Below are 17,904 nucleotides of genomic sequence, written 5' to 3' on the forward strand. Positions count from 1 at the left end.
TAACGGTGCACCGTGTTAAAACACTTTGAACACAAATGTGGCTCATCGATACAATCCGGACGATAGGTGGTCGCCTTTTTGGTCAGATTTTTACCAATTTTTGATCCTAACTGTTTAACATTATTTTATAGCACTCTCTGCAAAATTTTCGCGCCAGGTACGCTTGCCCTTCTTTCCTCTGCATTTCGCGTCGCGATCTTTGTCGAATAAGGATATTTTACGGCTCTGGTGAATGGCACCGTCTAAGGTGCATTGCGAGTGCCATTCTAAAATCTGATACCTTGATTTTTGTTGCTGTCGCTTGTTTATAGAGTATCATCGCGTTTGAAATTGATGTATTTAACAGTAACTCTAAAGCTAATTTCGTACACCACTCGAGGGTTCTTCTATGTATCGTAGAATATGCTATCGTTCGATCCGATAAATCCACAGCACATTTTCCTCTCTTGTATTCTACCACTACCATTGGTTTATCAGAAACATAATTTCTTTTACCTCCACCATTTCAGTCGAACGTTTCGTCGAAATCATAAAGATAATCGTAATACTGTTTACTAATATCTTCTACACGTTTCAACGATATATTCTGCACGTTTTGCCTACGACGAAGTAACGAATGCGAATGGTTTGTTGAAGTAAACGAAGCCTTGTTATAATATGTCGCTATCAACCGTTAGCAAGGCGCCACGGTGGTCCCCGTGACCACCAATAAGATAAACGGTACATCGGGGAGGAACGTTGCCTTACATCGTCAACTTATTGTTATTTTACCATTATATGCTTTGAATAATAAAAATACTCCCGTGGCATTTGAGCGAAACGTGTGATTTCTGCGTGGCAGTCAAAGTGTTAATGGTGTAAAACGGTTTCAGCGGAAAGGCGTGCACCATCGTAAGGATGTGATACGAGGTCCGGTGAAATGCGGACGATTTAAGCGTGCGATTTAACGTAAGTCGAGCTAACTCAAGCGTCGCTTAATCCGCACCGATAATATCTTGGTTCAGCCTAAGCAAAGTTGCTGGAACTTGCTGCTAGATGAATAGGAATCGAACGAGGATCTGAACGAATCTCTGGCTGCAACTTGCAAGCAGATGGCTTGGCAACTAAATGATTGCGGATCTTGTGATTAGGCGGTATTGACAAAATCCGCAATCGCTTAGTTGCCAAGCCAATAACTCGATCCAAATCCAAGGCGAGTTAAACCGCGGCTTTAATCGAAGTAATTCGAATTTCACAAAACTTAAGGAAAATTAGTTGCGGCTTAACTGGAGGTCCGCGTGGGTCGAGAAACAAAAGCAAGTCCGCTGCCTACCGACATGGAGCGTAACTCGATTTTGAATTTCAATTTGCAATTTTTGCCTTCGTGCGAAATAAATTTTCACCAGCGAGAGAACCTTGTTGACTCGTGTCAATTGTTGGCTCGTTAGATTTACCTGAGAATTTAGTCGTATTTCGTTTGTTGCTTTAAGAAAGAAATCAACTCTGTTGCCCGAGACGACTCTTCCACGCAAGTGCTGCAAATAGTAAAACGACAAAAGGTACGAAAAAATGGTTGAAACAAATCTTCGACGAATCTTCGGAAGAAATCGTTTCGTTACGGAAAGCACGTACGATTATTCCAGCAAATTACTTTCTTACAGAAATTACATTAGAAAATGATTCTCCTCGGAACACTTTTCGCACAGATTTATAGATCGTAAGAGAAACAAGGCACGAGTTTCGCTTCAACGATCTTTTGACATCTCTGGTCGTTCACTTTTTATAGATTGGAGCACTTACACAGAACAGGCTGGCTCGGATAGAAACGAGTTGCACCAAAATCGGCGAGTATTAGGTTGTCCGAAAAGTTTCTTTCGCTTTAGAAGGAAATAACAGACGGAGGATATTTTTTCTTTTATATTACTTTATTGAATTATGCGCGAAGATAATAATAGAAATAGAACGAAACGGATCGCAACTAACTGAATAAAATAATATAAAACAGAAATTGTTCTTCATCTTACGAAATGGAAGAAACTTTCCGGACAACCTAATGCAATTTTTCACGTTTGCAGGAAAAATGACGCGCACAGGGAAACGACAGCCAGTTACTTGACGCGGACCGTGCGTGGACTCTGCTGGGCGAGATACGCCTGGAACGCAAGAAGATGACTGCACCGAGAGGGAAGAGAATCGTAAAAGAGAAGGTTGGTGAGATTTTCAGACGAGACTCGGACGATAATGCAACCGTAAACCGGCCGAAGAGACGAAGGAAAGAGTGGGAACCGGTTGAAAAGACGGCAGAGCGTCGATTACTCGTCGTCAGCCTGACGATTCCAGCGTCCGCAAGGATACGCGTCGTGAAAAGCTCGTTCTGGATATCCAGATGCCTGGTTTCTCGTTCCAGAGACAGAGGAACACTCGACGGTACGTTCTACCAACGTTTCTCTATGGGTTTTTCAACCGATTCGCTGGATGCTCGTGCAACAGTCAGATTCAGAAGGTAAAACGAAGAAGCGTAGCCTGTGCAAAAGTCTGTGTCCGTTTGCTCGGACGAATAGAAATTGTAATTCGCTGAAACTGTTCGCTGTAATTCGCGATAGACGAAAATTGAAAAGAAAATTGAAAAAGTAGGAAATGGACGTGTAACTTGTAAATCACTGTCTCGCGGCGATTTCCAGATCCGATCACACCGACAGGTAAGAGGCGAGGAAGGAAGACTGCGTCGAGTCCACAGCAGCGGAAAAGAATCGCAGCTGTTCGAGATACTCGACGTTGTAACGAAACTTACGGTGGGAAAGGTACTGGAGGGTGGGAAAAATATGGAGAAATCGATGGAAGAAGAAGAGGAGAGCGTAGATGTAGCAGGTCGCATGCAAGTGTACCTTGAAGAAGGACGAGATGCAGCCACAGATCGGAAGAACGAGACTGGAAGATGGGCTTGACGCTACAGGCACACGGGCGACGAACGAGACGCAGCTCGCGAGCGAAACTGCACTCGGGTCGAAAGGCCATCGGCCAGACAACCTACCTACGAATCTGGCCAACTAACACCGAGCTACGACACCGACGTGCACAGCCAGACTGCGTTTAGTTTGTGCGTAATCGCGTCTTCTCGCCCCGTCTGTCCCGCTTGTAGCTGGCAAGCGTTCGGCTCGGCGACGCGACTACGCACACCGACAGTACGCTTAATCGAACGCTTCTTCCGACCGATGAAATATACACTCCGCATCAAATATACACTGCGTGCCGCGGAGACCCTGCCGACGCTATGCCACTACACCAACCATCGAGGGGAGAGAGTTTATTAGCGAATCGTTGGAAATGAGAATAACTGTTGGAGCAATAGGTTTCTCGATCGTTCGGGTACGCTGAAATCCCAGTCTAATTCGTCTAATTCTAAGCTGAATCTGCGAGCAGCTTCTTTGAAGCTTTTGGCTTCTGGTCAATAAATTTTGGGAAACCGAACGGTTAGGGGAACAGAGAATTTTCTCGGTGGCTGGCTTGAAATTTCAGCCGCGCTCTAAGATGGATCGATGTGGATAAGGTGATGAGTGTTGAAAAATAAATATCGAGGAAATACGAGTTTCGATAATACGAGTCATAGCTGGGTGGATCGGATCGTGTGCCTAATTCGAAGCAGAACTTGGCATCTGGTTTAATAAGCTTTGGGAAAGGGAATGGCTAGGGGAATACAGTTTCTTGGATGGCTTGAAATTTTAGCCGCACTCTAAGATGATTCAGTGTGGATAAGACGATGGCTTGAAATTTGAGCCGCACTCTAAGACGAATGAATATGGATAAGGCGATGGCTTGAAATTTAAGCCGCACTCTAAGATGATTTAGTGTGGATAAGACGATGGCTTGAAATCTGAGCCGCACTCTAAGACGAATCAATGTGTACAAGACGATGGTTTGAAATTTGAGCCGCACCCTAAGATGATTCAGTGTGGATAAGGCGATGGCTTGAAATTTGAGCCGCACTCTAAGACGAATCAATGTGTACAAGACGATGGTTTGAAATTTGAGCCGCACTCTAAGACGAATCAATGGACAAGATTCCGATTGGTGAATTTTGAGAAAGAACATTGTTATTGAAGAGATCGATGTTTTGATCCTCGAATGGATTGGAATCTGTTCGTTCTAAAATGGATCTGTAAGCCAGTTTGGAACCTGGTCGGTAAATTTTAAGGACAAACAAGGGATAAGGATAGAGATTTGATATTTGAGTGGATTTACATAATTCTAAGGTAGGATTCTATTATATTTATAATTTCGATTCGTTCTAAGGTATAATTCGAATCTCAGTAATAATATTCCATCACAGTGTTTAATTCTGGGTCTAAACGATAGTTCTTAGCAGAGGCCATTTTCGCTTAGAAACGATTTTAGTTGAATCCCAAGATTCAATCTACAATACAATAACTGGACCTAATTCTACCGATACCTAATTCTAGATCTAATCTATAGCCATGCCATATAATCAACTCTAATGATTGATTGAGTTTCGGATTAGGTTCGGTTCTACGATTTAACCCTGGTTCTAGTAATAAACGACAATCTGTTCTCGGTTATAGACTGTACGACGTTCGACACATAGTCATCGCTGATACCTAGTATCCATCATCAATTCCAGAATATAATGGGCGAATTTGGTGCAAAATTTGGTCCTGGTATCTAATGCCGACCCTAATGCCATACTCTGCGTAGCATCTAATTTTTGCCAGATTCAATTGAGTTGAATTGCAGAAATCCTGGTCCAAAGGTGTAACTTCGATCATCCCTAGGATGTAATTTCAATTCTCCTCACTAATTGTAAACTCAACTCTGACCATCTGGTCATTGATTTTGCCTCTGGTCGTGATATTTGATTTAGATACGTGATTTCAATATCTACCCTGAAATTCAACAAAATGATATTCATACGAGTATACTCGTCACGAAGAAATGACAATATTCTGCGTTACGACGAGCCCTGTGAGTAATCGAACGAGAAAATAAAACAAACATTTCCTTACAACTCAATTTTATATTATGACAGTCACATGTATTCTGTGTTCGACGAGTATACTCGTCGTCGCTTGTTTCTCGCCGCACGTTTCAGCTACACACTTCTCGAAGCTTTCAGAGGTCGTAACAGCTAACCGATTAACAGACGATCGTTATTTGAAAAGGCGAAATGAAAATAGGGATGCTGTTTGGTGTTCGAGTAGAACCGACTCGACCTAATTCCGCGCGGGAATAAATAGCCGTGTTTCGTAGACTCGATTAGGTGCTACCCCAACGGAAATAGCGTTGCCGATGACAAAAATAACGCAGGCAGTCGACGCCTAGTCGCGTCGCGACGCTCGTTTACGCACGTTGCATGAATGACTGACTGACTGGCCAGGTGATCATCTCGCTGACGACCAGACGCTTGCGTAACTTGGACGCTTCGTTTCGTGTCAACGATCCTTCTCTGCCAGTATTTCATACAATTAAACGCTAGCTTTTACCTTCTACCGAATTTCTAAGCAACAACTTTTTCGCTGCAGATTAACCAACTTAATTATTAATTTATATAATTAATATAATTTACATAATTTTATTAATTTACCTATAAAGTAATTATCCTATTTCGAACTTCGTCGCGAGCTACTCGAATTTAGCGTTTCGAGAAAAACTCCGAATTCGGATAGATTCACCGATCTTGATAGTTGCGATCAAAAATCTTGCTACTCTTTTTATTTCAGGCAAGCAATTTCTCTTACTTCTCTTCAAAAAAAGAAAAAAGCAAACTAAATTAGCGAATATTATTAACCAGTCGGCAGCGGATGAGCAGCCGAATTTCTAGGACAAATTATCGCGCTCGCGTATCGGAAATGCGCTATGATTCGGTTGCCTGTAACTCTCGAGGTTTCTTCGCGGTGTATCAACAGAGCAGGTTCGCGTCACGGTAAACGACGGACCAGTCGCTTGTCAACGACACGTTATATACGTGTTTTGCTTTAACGACCGAAATAACGTGAGCAAACCCTCACGTTTACGTCTCCGCCGTGTAAATTAACGTCCCACGAGCCGACAGCGTGAATGACTGACCAGGTGGTCGACTTTTCGTCGTTTGCGTGTAATATACAGGGTGTTCTGTAACAGGTGGTGTACTGTGGTCGACGAAGTGGGATTCCGCGACGAAATATCGAATGTCGGACTATCGAATATCGTACGATTGCTTTCTTGCATCTTCTGACACACGGCGCAGCTACAGGCGCGCTTCGATAAACTTCGACCCATAGCGAAGTCTGGTTATTCCAAATTCCAGTTAAAACAGAGGTGCAAAGAACGCGTGTGGACAGGCGATGGCAAATAATTCCAATTAAATTCGAAATAATTCCAAGGTAAATTTTATTTCGACTTGCAGAGGCTTCCATAGTCAGAGCGCAAAGGAATAGAGAAAATTGTAGTCTTATTGAGATATTCCAGTTATACAGAGGTTCGAGTTATACAGGTTCTGAGTTATCGAGCTTCTACTGTATGTACGCGATCGTACAGTCCGATGATCGGCTTCAGACAGGACAGGATTTTCCACTTCGCATGATTCAAGGCTAGGTCTCAAGGGTGCCTCGAGTATCGCGTCTCGCATTTATTACTGTCGTCTCGGCAGCATGCACATAGCATCGAAACAATGAAACGATATTTTAGTATCTTCAATACGAGAACGAAATTTCAATCGATATAGCGATAGCTCTATAGGTTCGAAAAAAAAAAAAGAAAAAAAGAAGAGACGTTTCTCGAGATACAGTCCTTCAAAGTATCCATCACCTTCTCGAACATCTTCCCGCGTCACCTTCTTCGTGTTTAAAACACTTCGAGATCGAATCGTTGCACGGGTCGAGTCTCCCAACACGACGACTTAAATTAACTCGCAAGTTGTTCGTTGTACGAAACGATGTCTCGAACAAAAGTTGCACGGTATCTAAGTGGACACACAGTGCTGTAATCTGTTTGTTATCAGCGAGATATTACACTCACTTACACTTAATTGGGGTTCGATAAACAAATTGCAGGACTCCTGTACACTTTGACAAGTGCCGGTCATTTTCACTGCTATTGGTACAAGTAGCCTCGACATAAAATTATTTTCAGTTCGAATACATAAAGAAACAACAAAAAGAAGAAAAATTCATTATATTATTCTTTCAGTTATCGTTGCGAAAGTAATTACATCATTGCGGAAAAGAATGTAACACGAAGTAGGAATTTTAAAATAAAATTGTAAAACCAGCCAATTTCACTAGTGTGGTAGTTCCAGTGTTAAGTCGTCGTCTTGGAAGACTCACGCTCTATATCAGTGTGTAAGTTCGTGAAATTTCAGCGTGTGTGAAACCATATCGTTAGCGCTGCAGCACGAAACTAGGAATCTACTAAAATGAGAGAAAAATAGGGGAGACTGAGTATTGCCGGAGCAACTCTCTCGTAGGTCCTTTAGCGGTCTTTCCACGAAATTCTCCGCTGCTGATGGAGAAGCATCGATGGAGGGCCGGTATCAATCGCGAGCAAATAATTGCACGGTGACCGGGCAGTTGAGTCCACGTCGAAAACACGACTGCGAGACGCAGTAATTGCTCGTTTACGTTGCTTCAAAATTTAATTACGCCAGCGTGGCACGCGAAATCCTGCAAGCAAGTTAAATTAACTCCCCGCTGCTGGCTCAGGCACTGACAAATTCGCCAAGCAACTTCCCGGCTGAACACGCGCAGCCAACGCTCTTTTCTCGATAATTGATCTGCACGTGCGAAACATTTGACATAAAATTTTCCCGAATTCCTGTTTCGTCCAGCGGTATCGATAATACTCTGACTAAATTACCGTGGAAAAGTATCGTTTAACGTGGAAGCTCGGCAGGCAGGCTGGTTGCTGGGACACGAAGGGGAGCAACGTGAAACGAATTTCGAAGATTAATTTTTCTACGAGAAATTTGAAGATATTTCCACGCGTTGGAGCAAGTGATTCCATTTTGACACAGCCTTGAACTGCCGGCATCGAGATAGGAACGTCGCGAAACAGCAACGAACGAGTCGAGTCAGAAGTTTATCGGCCAGATGCGTCGGTAGACGATAAATTCTGCTACTTGCAAGTGCCTCGTATCGTATTAAACAACTGCGCAATTATGGAACAACTGCAAGACGAACGCAGGTGGTAGCCAGAATCGATAGAACGCCATTAGTGAGATTTGGGTCAAGGGCGGACAGAATGGAAAAAGTTGTAGCAAGTTAGAGAAGTTTCAGGTGCCAACCGTTGGTGGGTCGCGACGTGTAATTGAATCGTTCGGGAAGCACATTGATGGACTGCATAAACTGAGAAGAAGCACAGAGAAGCCACGGCGTTACCACAGTTTATACTTTTTCCCCCTTTTCCTCCATTTCTTTTCAATTTCTCTCAGTGTTCTTCGCCGGTTATGTCATCTTTCGTACAAGCAAATCGTTCGTTTCTTCAAACACGAACGTTAATCGCGTGCATTGAAACGATGAAAACGCGTGGTTAATTAGCCTCGTTTACGAAAGGCTGAATTATCGCGTACAGAGGAATACCTGGCTGAATAAATTCATCTTTCAGACAAATTCGCTGCACGTATGCGAGATACGGAGGACACGCGATGATACAGTGGAGGCGAGCCATCCAGCAGCGATAATGTTGCGGTTGAAAGGTGCCGCAAGCTCGAGCCAGGCCACGGAAACGGTGGAAGCGGTGGAAACCGGGGCGAGGATGAAGACAAACAATGTACAAGACAGTTAGACCGCAATTTATTCGCGTAATTTAGCGACGATCCATCGTGAACGCTGTTCCATGGCTGGGCGCGAAGAAACAAAAGGTCTGAGAAGCGACGACAGTGCCTTGGTAGCGTAAAGAGGATAAAGAGAAGGCAGTTTGCGCGATATATCTCGTCAAGGCAGTAAGTTGATCGAAGCTGCGCGATTATCATAAAACACGGGACGACGTGTTTACGGAGTAAAAGCGAAGAAATCCAGAGAAGATTTCAATTTTCCAGAAATATTTACACGTCGTTCAATTACTTTACCAGCCAAGAAATAAAATTGGTTTATTGTTATGGTTCCAGCTGGAAGGTGATATCGATAAAATAAAATAAATAATTGTGCACTTACTTGTTTCAGATCGGAGACGCGTACAGTTTCGCGTGTAGAGCCAAGATCCAAGAAACCTGAAACGATAGTAGCAACAAGTCAGATTGGCAGAATAACTTTCGTAAATTAATTTTAATGGTTTAATATAATACTTTGATCTTTGCGTTTTAATTTCACCGATTTAACCAGTTGCCGGTTTTGCACGAGTATACTCGTCATGAAACAATAGCGATATTTCGCATTACGACGAGCCTCGTCTGTTCGAGATTTTCAGTGGCCGCGCGTGTATGGCTCGACCCGCACCTCTTCCTTCTTTGGGAAATTCCAAATAACTGTAAATCTGATGACTCAGAGGTTAAGGAAAAACCCCAGGGAAGACCCCTGGCTGAGAAGACACGATGGATTGACGAGACTCAACGGTTGGTGGAGAGTATCACCAACATACTAAGACAGTCATCTACAGAACGTCGTACCAAGCGGATGAAAGACTGCAGTCTCAGCAAGATCTTACAATCGTCGTGTTCAGAACATCAACTTTGCTTGTATACAGCAAGTGCAAAATAAAGTGGCAAATTACACTAACAGTCGATATATTAAACCTCCTCCACCTTGAGCGTTATGGATCCATTTAAAGTTCGCGATATCGACCGATCGATTGGAGCTGACCGGTTAGTTGATAATTCGCAACACCGTCGGTAATAAAATTAGAAAACGAAACAGTCGTTTCGTTGCAACCTCATTCTCTATCGTAACAGCCGCGCATACTCTGTGTCCGACGAGTATACTCGCGACACGTTCTAGGTACGCGCTTTTCAAAGAGATCGCACCAGCTAACTGATCAAAAGGGCTGTTCAGATAACGATAATAAAAGCGAGTGCTTTTTACGAATTATTTCTTTTTTTTGGAAGACCAAGTAATTAGCTTCACCCGTCACCAACGGGTGCAAAATGAAAGACGCTAATTAGCGTCTGACGTCGTCAACGCGTCAAAACTGCAACGTAGGTAAAGGAGTCCTATCTGAGCTGATATAGAACTTTAATCGTCCAACCCAATACTGATATCGCAACGAATTGCACTTTAATAGCAGCCCACTCAGTGATGCTAATATTGGAACGTTCAACGACCTACCCAATAGCTCAGACGCAAGACTGTAGGCTGAGACCTGACACCTCAACTGAAATCGAGCGCGGACCTAAAGCTTCGCGGGGATCTGACGCTGCATCCTGTGCATTAGACGCGATATAACGTTAAAACCGTAACGACCAATCCATTGCAACGTCATAATCAATTGTAAGCTACAACTGGGATCCTATTCTAAAATTAACACCGTGTCCTAATCGATGATCACAGTCAGGAACGTGGAAGCCAACGCTCCTGACAGTCTAACGCCAACTTGGCCTCATCTCAACAGGACGATCGTATCGACGAATTTGCCATGAAAAAACTACCAAAAGCAAAAGCAAGGGAGGAAAAATTCCTTCTCGCAAGGCTGATCACACGGCAGACGATGAAGCAGCGTCGGGACGAGCAATATAATACGTGAACGGGACAGGATTTCCGGGCACGTGCGGTGATTTAGAATAAACGCAATAAAGCAACCCCCTGGCTGCCGGCAAGGGACGAGAGAGGGCAAATTCATGCGAGACATACGTATTATAATATCACGCATAAAGTTTCTTTACCCCGTTGCAACTTTATGACTTCATAGGAGCCACGGGGCTGGAATACCGGCGACACTATAGCGGGACACGCGATAAAGGAAACAGGATTGCCCGATCGATAACCAATATCCATGGAAACTGGATCTACCTCGTGACCGGGCTGCTCGTCTCTCTCCTTTTACCAGCCACACATCCTTTCGCGATCGTTGCGATTCGTGCCACGGCGTATGCTATTATTACGCGTGTACAGGTTCGAGTTGGCTGAGATTTGGCCCTGCGGGATCTCGAGCGAACTCGATCGATCGCCACGCAAGATCTTGCGCACCGCTCTAATTGGTATCTCGTGATTTTACGTTCGGTTGGATCGCGATAAGAGAAAAATTCGATCGTGATTTATGACGACGCCTGGAGGGACTTTTGCACGTTGAGCGTGCAGCACGTTTGTGGTTAAAGTTGACAGGAACCTACTATTGTCATTTACAGTTGTAAAATGTCCAATGGTAGATAAACACATGTAAATATATTGTTTTAATAACAACGATAAAAGTTTTTAAGAAAACGATTTTGTCGTACTATCGAACCTAAAGAGACTCTTGAACGTGTTCAGGTTGACTGATGGAGGAACGAGTGGATGAATTTGTAAGATTTTCCCTTAACTAGTTAACTGCGTTCGACGTATATACACGTCATTTGGACTTATTTCGACGCGGTTGACGTATATACTCGTCGTGTGAAATAAAAATTAGCATTTACTATAAGAACTGGAAATTTTAGTAAAAAGCGATATAAACGTCACTTATTGACACGTTTCCATTATATTTTCAGTAGATCTATTGGGTTGGCAACTATGACTTAGTTTCCATTCCAATATTCTCTTCATAACAGCGGTCTCCAGGTCGCGGACATACAAAAGTAAAAATTTAGAGTTTTTCTTCGACTAATTACTTCAACAAAACATCTAACGTATGGTTTCCATGTAAAATGGATCGATAACGTATCGAACTTTAAAATTCCTCTTCCCTCGCTTACAGCGCATCGTTTGGCTCGTTTGATGGTTGAAAGAAGCTGATGGAAATCCACTATTGCCATTTATAGTCACAGATATATAGTCTACAGTTATACCGAACTTGCTCAGAGGAAAGATGAAAATTTGTCGGGTTTGCGATGGCAGATTCGAAAGAGTTAGCGTGTCTTGAAAATTGAAAATGCGAGGGTACGAGCAGTGCCACGAGTTGGACCTTATCCGGGTAATTATCAGTAGAGGTTTAATTCCAGAGAATGTACAGTACCCTTCTTCTTCGTTAAATGCGAACAAGATAAAGCTTATCCGACACATTCGTTTGTTTTACTACGTGAACTGAGAAGAGCTGACGCTCGAACAGTCTCAGAGGCAAGGGAAGTACTTTACGCGACGCTATCTAATGTTATTGTTAGGAATGTGAAACTGTGTGGAGAAGGGCGCTTCTAGCAGAAAGTTCTTCGCAAATCTCATCCGCTCGATTTCGCATAGTCGTATGAGAAACGAAAGAAACTACCGAACGCGCGATACGTCGAATCGTTGATCGTCCAAAGATGAAAGAAAAATGCTCGATAGAATTATTGGCATTTTCGTAAGCGCGAGATACGACTACGCGGAACAAGGATTTCAATGCTGGCGAGATATCGTGGAAATGGCGATTGAAGAAGGCAACTACAACCGACCATGTTCTACTTGGAAATTCAGCCATAGATCGTGACAAGACGAGAGACTACGATGGTAGTTTCTGGCAGAACTGCCAAAGCTCGTTACGTCCTGTAACCCGTTGGATCATGCGATGTCTATGGTAGAACTCGGCCGTGATTCCCATTATCCTACTTCAAGAGCTATACAACTTCCACCTGAGAGGTAGTAGATGCTGTCCTATTAGGTTTCCCGCTTGATGGATAGTCAGTTTCACTTTAGCTTTGGCAAACTTATCAAAGCTACTAAGCAACGAGTATCGTCGATCTCGTTTCTTTTCTCTTTGTCTGCAAAATTAAAGTTGTTTCCCTCGGTCGTCGCTCGCAAAACGATGCACAAAATATCGTATTAACTTTCTGAAAATTAGTGGAAAATAAGGCGAACGAATAAATAGCGGTGTTGTTAAAAATTCCAAAGAAACTTGCTGCCAAGAAAATCGCAGGCTTTAAAATCCATAGCGTGAAGATCGTAATATCGGTAGATGAAACTGCACGGTAGAAAAGCGGCAAGTAAATTGACTTTATTAAATTAAACGTGCGTTATATTTAATACAGTTTGTATTGGGACTTTTTGCTGTCTCGCGTGAAATGAAATTACAGCCGCGAAAGAATTAAAGCGACAGAGATAACGTGAAATGGAAAAGAAAAGGAAGATGAGATTCCGCGATAATGAAAGGAAGTATTGGAAAAAGAATGAGTAAAGGGAGGAGAGAAATTGAAAGAGCAGCAATAATTATAATTGGGTGCAAATAATCGGTCGGCGAACAATCGATATGTCGGACGCGGTCTCCGCTTCCTTTTGCCCTTTATCCGGTTTCCTTGCTGCTTCTCTCAGCCTGTGAATTCACCTCGTGGCTAGTGCAGAAAATTTCCGACCGCCAGCTCGATAACATCGGGTCCCGCGGGAACCAACTTCCCTTTAAGGATAACGTAACGCGTTTGCTTTTTAACGAAAGCTAAAACGACCAGAGAATCCTTGCACATCGAGCATCCACCGAATTATCGCACATTCGCTCGCCGCTTTCTCTGCCAACGATAATATTTGCTCTGTCTTAAGCGGTTCTTGATACTATCGTCTAAATAACACGGGCTATCGGTTAATTTTTCACTCCTGGTGAGGCTACAGTTTACGAGTTGCAGCAGCGAGAGGCAAGAAAAGACGATGCTCGCTCTTTCTGTAACCTAATTTTTGTAATCGCTATCTGCGTTATTGTCACCGAGACATAATTTAGCGATGGAAAAACCAAGGTGGTCTAACGAACTATTGAGATGTGTGTAATTTTGTGTGCTACACTAGATTGATGTCCAGCTGGAAAAATTGTAAAGTACAAATTAAATAAAGAATAAAGAACGCTAGATTAGAGTAGTAGTGGCACACATATTCGAGTATGAGTGTGTGGGAGTATGTGGGATGGTGGACAAAGAGTGCTGAGACGCGAGCAAATTGTATCCACGAATATCTTGTCAATCACATATTAAATAAATCTGAAACTATTTTCATATCAATTCCAAGTGTGACTTTAGTGTTTCTTTACTTTTATTTCGGCAATTAAAATCCACAATTCTCAACACGAACATCCCGCAGGCCGCCTGTGAACTGGGCCCTGGAGACACCCTCGACGTGGTATTAGGTTGTCCGAAAAGTTTCTTTCGTTTTATGAGGAATAACAGACGCACAATGTTTTTTGTTTTATATTGTTTTGTCGAATTGCGTACGATCCATTTTGTTCTGTTGAGATAAACACCGCGATATCTCACAGGCTTGGTTTCACGTTTGTATGAAGGTGTATTGTTATAAAAAACACGTTTGTAAAAGAAAGACACTTTCCGGACAACGTAATGTACAAACCTTGCTAATTTGTACTTTAATTTGTTAATTTAATTTGTACTTTACAATTTGTTCAACTGGAAATTTGGTAAATTATTTTAACTGAATTGCTAAATAACACGTGGACGGATACCATCTTCGGGGTCCACTATTCTATTTCTTATTCACGTGCGATGATCAGTCGATCGTAGGTTAATTATATTTGCTACGTTTACCTTAATTACGTCAGCTGATTACCTAGGCTTAATTCAGCGAAAATCTAAACGCTCGTGCGTATGGCAGGACGACGATGGCTAATATTCGCTGGCTCGTTTGACCTCGGTTTAATAATTCCTAACGCTATTACTAAGTCAAACAAGTTGACTAGCAGCTAGTCAATTTCTATGCATAATTTATAGCTGAAGTAAAGCCAATAGGTTAAGCGTCCGATGCGAGTACAAGAGTTAATATTCGCTACTTTTTGTTTAACCCAACTTGGCTAGTTGCAAACTCGTTAATTAATTTCCCCTTAGAGCGGAAAGTGAAGCTCGACGATGATGGAAAAGGCGAGGAGATCAGCGAGGCAGACTGTGAAAGAGCCGAGCCATCTGCGAAACACCAAGTCCACCACGGAATAATCGACAATCGTCTAATTGTCCCAACCGACCGAGCAACCTTCATCGAGCAAGTTAAACGAATGGAGGCAAAGCGCAACCGGTCGGCGAGGATTTCGTGCGAAACTTGCTTTCGAGAGGAGGAACTGGTCTCCCCAAAGGCCAACATCCCAGCGAAATCTAATTTCTACATGTCAATGGGATTAGCCCTGTGACTAATGGCATTAACGAAGTCACGATGCCGTTCATTAGCGTGACGAGGCGTCGAAGGAAGCAGTTTCCGGAAGCTGGGACGCCGGCAGCTGCAATGGAAACAGCAGGACAATGGAGTTTCGCGATTCCACGGCCAACCAGCTTCCAAAGGGACTGTTTAAGTCTCGTCATTAAGCTCGTAAGCCCCGTCGTCGTCTCTCGTGCCGCGATACACAGACCACCAGCTGCGAAAGCGCATCCCAGTCACGCTCCGAACAAAATTCCACGAACGATCCAACCAACATCCTTTTGCTTCCCGAGATCGGCTTTGTCGTTGTTTTAGCTGCTTCGCGCCTGGCTCGTCACAGCAACATTCAAACTCTCGTCTAATGACGTTACGTTAACCACATAAGTAGGCGAGAAATTAAGTGCTCGGAGACGAACATCCGATACAGACACTGCGAGATAGAGAACCTATTTCCAGACGCGGCAAAGTCCAGATCCTCGCTCTTACAATGTTACAATACAATAGAAGATTGATTGGCAGCAGGTTCGTGTATCTATGCAAAGGACATTACCAAGAAGTAGCCAAGAAGTTACCATTGTAGCTCTAGCTGAGGGCTACAAGAAACAGCAACAGAAATCTACTTATAGCTCCTTTGTTCCTAGACCTTGTAAACCAAAACATAATTTATATTCAAAGGTGCAATGATATGGACCTCTGCTTATTTAGGATACTTTTTTGTTTCACTGAATTCTATCGTCTTCGTAACAGCGGTCTCCAGGTCACGGATATGCAAAAGTAAAGATGCAGAGTTATTCTTGAAGTTGGCAACTAAGTGGTTGCGGAGTTCGTCATTAGGTGGCATTCCAATGTCAAGCCAATAATTCGTTACCGAGATTCCGCTTTAATTCTGTCGGATTCGAACACTTCTGTACGTCAGATTTCTAGAAGTTTACGTAAAGTCTATGGGGTAGCGGAGATCGTAATACAGTCGTAACATAGTCGTAATAATATACGTAAGATGATGAGCGAGGCCGGGTGGGATCACGGGCAGATTCCAGGTCAAGGATATTCATTTTCTCGGAAACAAGGTTGATTGGACGAGCCTACAAACTCGGTGTACAAGATCTCACCACGGTCAATATTCCATCACGGAGTGCCGGCAATTTAGAGGTCTCGTGCAAACGAACTGGCAAATAAAAGCGGCGCCCGGCAGCTTCCGCGCCGTTGTAAATATTTAAATAGGTCCGCGCGCACGCACAAGATCACGAAGAGAAAAGACCATGCACGACGATAGACCGTGCATTCGTTGCTGGCACGCGTACTCTTCCCAGTGTTCGCTTCGCAATGTTAAAAGATGCAACGAGAACGTTTGCCTCGTATTCCTTGGATATCTGCTTCCATCTCCACTTGCCCTTCTCTTTATCATCCGACTATGGAAATTCCTTCCGTTCCAGAGGATCCTTTTACGTAGGAATATCTACGAGGAATATCTAGGAAAATAGGGTTGCTCGGAATATCAGCCAGAGATATCGACAGGAAAATTCGAATAAACGATGGATAACAAAGTTATCCAGGGTTCCCCCATTTACGAACAGCCCCGCTACAATTTTCATCTTCTTTCTAATTCAGCTTGGCGATACGTCTTCTATACGAGATGCTCGACTAGCATATTTATCGCGATATTTTCTATCAACGGAGTAGAGCCAACTTAGGTAGACCGTATGATCAAAGTATGATCCCTTAATTGACTCAATTCCATCAACTATATAAGTTATAATACATAAGTAACGATATACATAAGAAAAAAATATACATACAGAGGCAGTCGTTGCCTGAGAGTAGCTGATTCAAGGAAAATGTGTCGAGAGATTATTATTTAAAAAAGTAACTTTTTATTTTATAACATCTGGTGACTGTAAATCTCAGCCCCCGTTCTTTACCCGTAGCCTGATCACGCGGTTCACCTCCGGTTGTCTTAACTCAACACTTTACGGTGCTACCCTATTGTAGGTTCCATTAGTTCAGTAGTACTGCAGTGGTGCAAAAGTCCCTAGAGTGGCAGCGAGCAAATCATTGGAAGGAAGAACTTGCAACGGAGATTCGTGGACGCAGCGAGGTGTGGGAGTGTGATTTACAGCGACAGGGCGCGAAAATGAAAGAAAAATCGTCGCAGATAACGCCTTATTTACGACAGCCGCGTGGCTACGTAAAGGAAGACGCTCACGCCACACTATCGCGCGGACCCAATGCCGTGACTGCCGGCTGTAAATCGGTACACACGCCCTCTCCCGGGGTAACAAACGTCGCAGCAACCCTTGGCATGGGCCGTGTCGCAGGGTCCGTGGCTACGAACAACCTGTACCACCAGCGCACAACCGAACGCTACCCTCGTCAACATCAACGCCCTCCTTCCTTTCGCGTTCCCCTTTCGAGCACCGTTTCAGCCGAACGTTTGCACTCTCTGTCAGGTGCAAGGATGACGGCTGATCGAAAAAGGGTGGATTCAACGAGGGGTGCATGGACGATTAGGCTACTCGAGGGCTAACGACACGGTCGCACGTTGTTTCGCTTTCATTGTAGAACTTTAGTAACCGGTTAATATACAGATAGCTGGGAATTTTATCAGATTCAGACACGTGGTTCTGCGATCGAGGCAAGCATCGAGCACGAAGCTCGGAAGGGCGGACTTTTTAATTGAACAATTGTTCGAGATAATATGTTATATATATATTGAGATATGTGTAAGTTTGTGTGCTACACTACATTAATGTCCAGCTAGCCAAATTGTAAAGTACAAATTAAATAA

The 17,904-nt window shown here is 43.4% G+C and overlaps 1 protein-coding gene across 3 annotated transcripts in view; it reads right to left on the reverse strand.

Annotated features, from left to right (window-relative positions):
* LOC117216919 (alpha-mannosidase 2) overlaps window positions 1-17,904 on the reverse strand; it is a 151,103-nt gene that overhangs the window by 89,091 nt on the left and 44,108 nt on the right. The window contains exon 2 of one of the 3 annotated variants that reach the window (XM_033464090.1): window positions 9,120-9,175. The gene's annotated coding sequence lies outside the window, so the exon portion shown is untranslated. The other 2 variants (XM_033464093.1, XM_033464092.1) reach the window with 2 other exon arrangements.

The sequence above is a fragment of the Bombus bifarius genome, unplaced genomic scaffold, assembly GCF_011952205.1.
Source record: "Bombus bifarius isolate JDL3187 unplaced genomic scaffold, Bbif_JDL3187 scf7180000007974, whole genome shotgun sequence".
Taxonomy (NCBI): domain Eukaryota; kingdom Metazoa; phylum Arthropoda; class Insecta; order Hymenoptera; family Apidae; genus Bombus; species Bombus bifarius.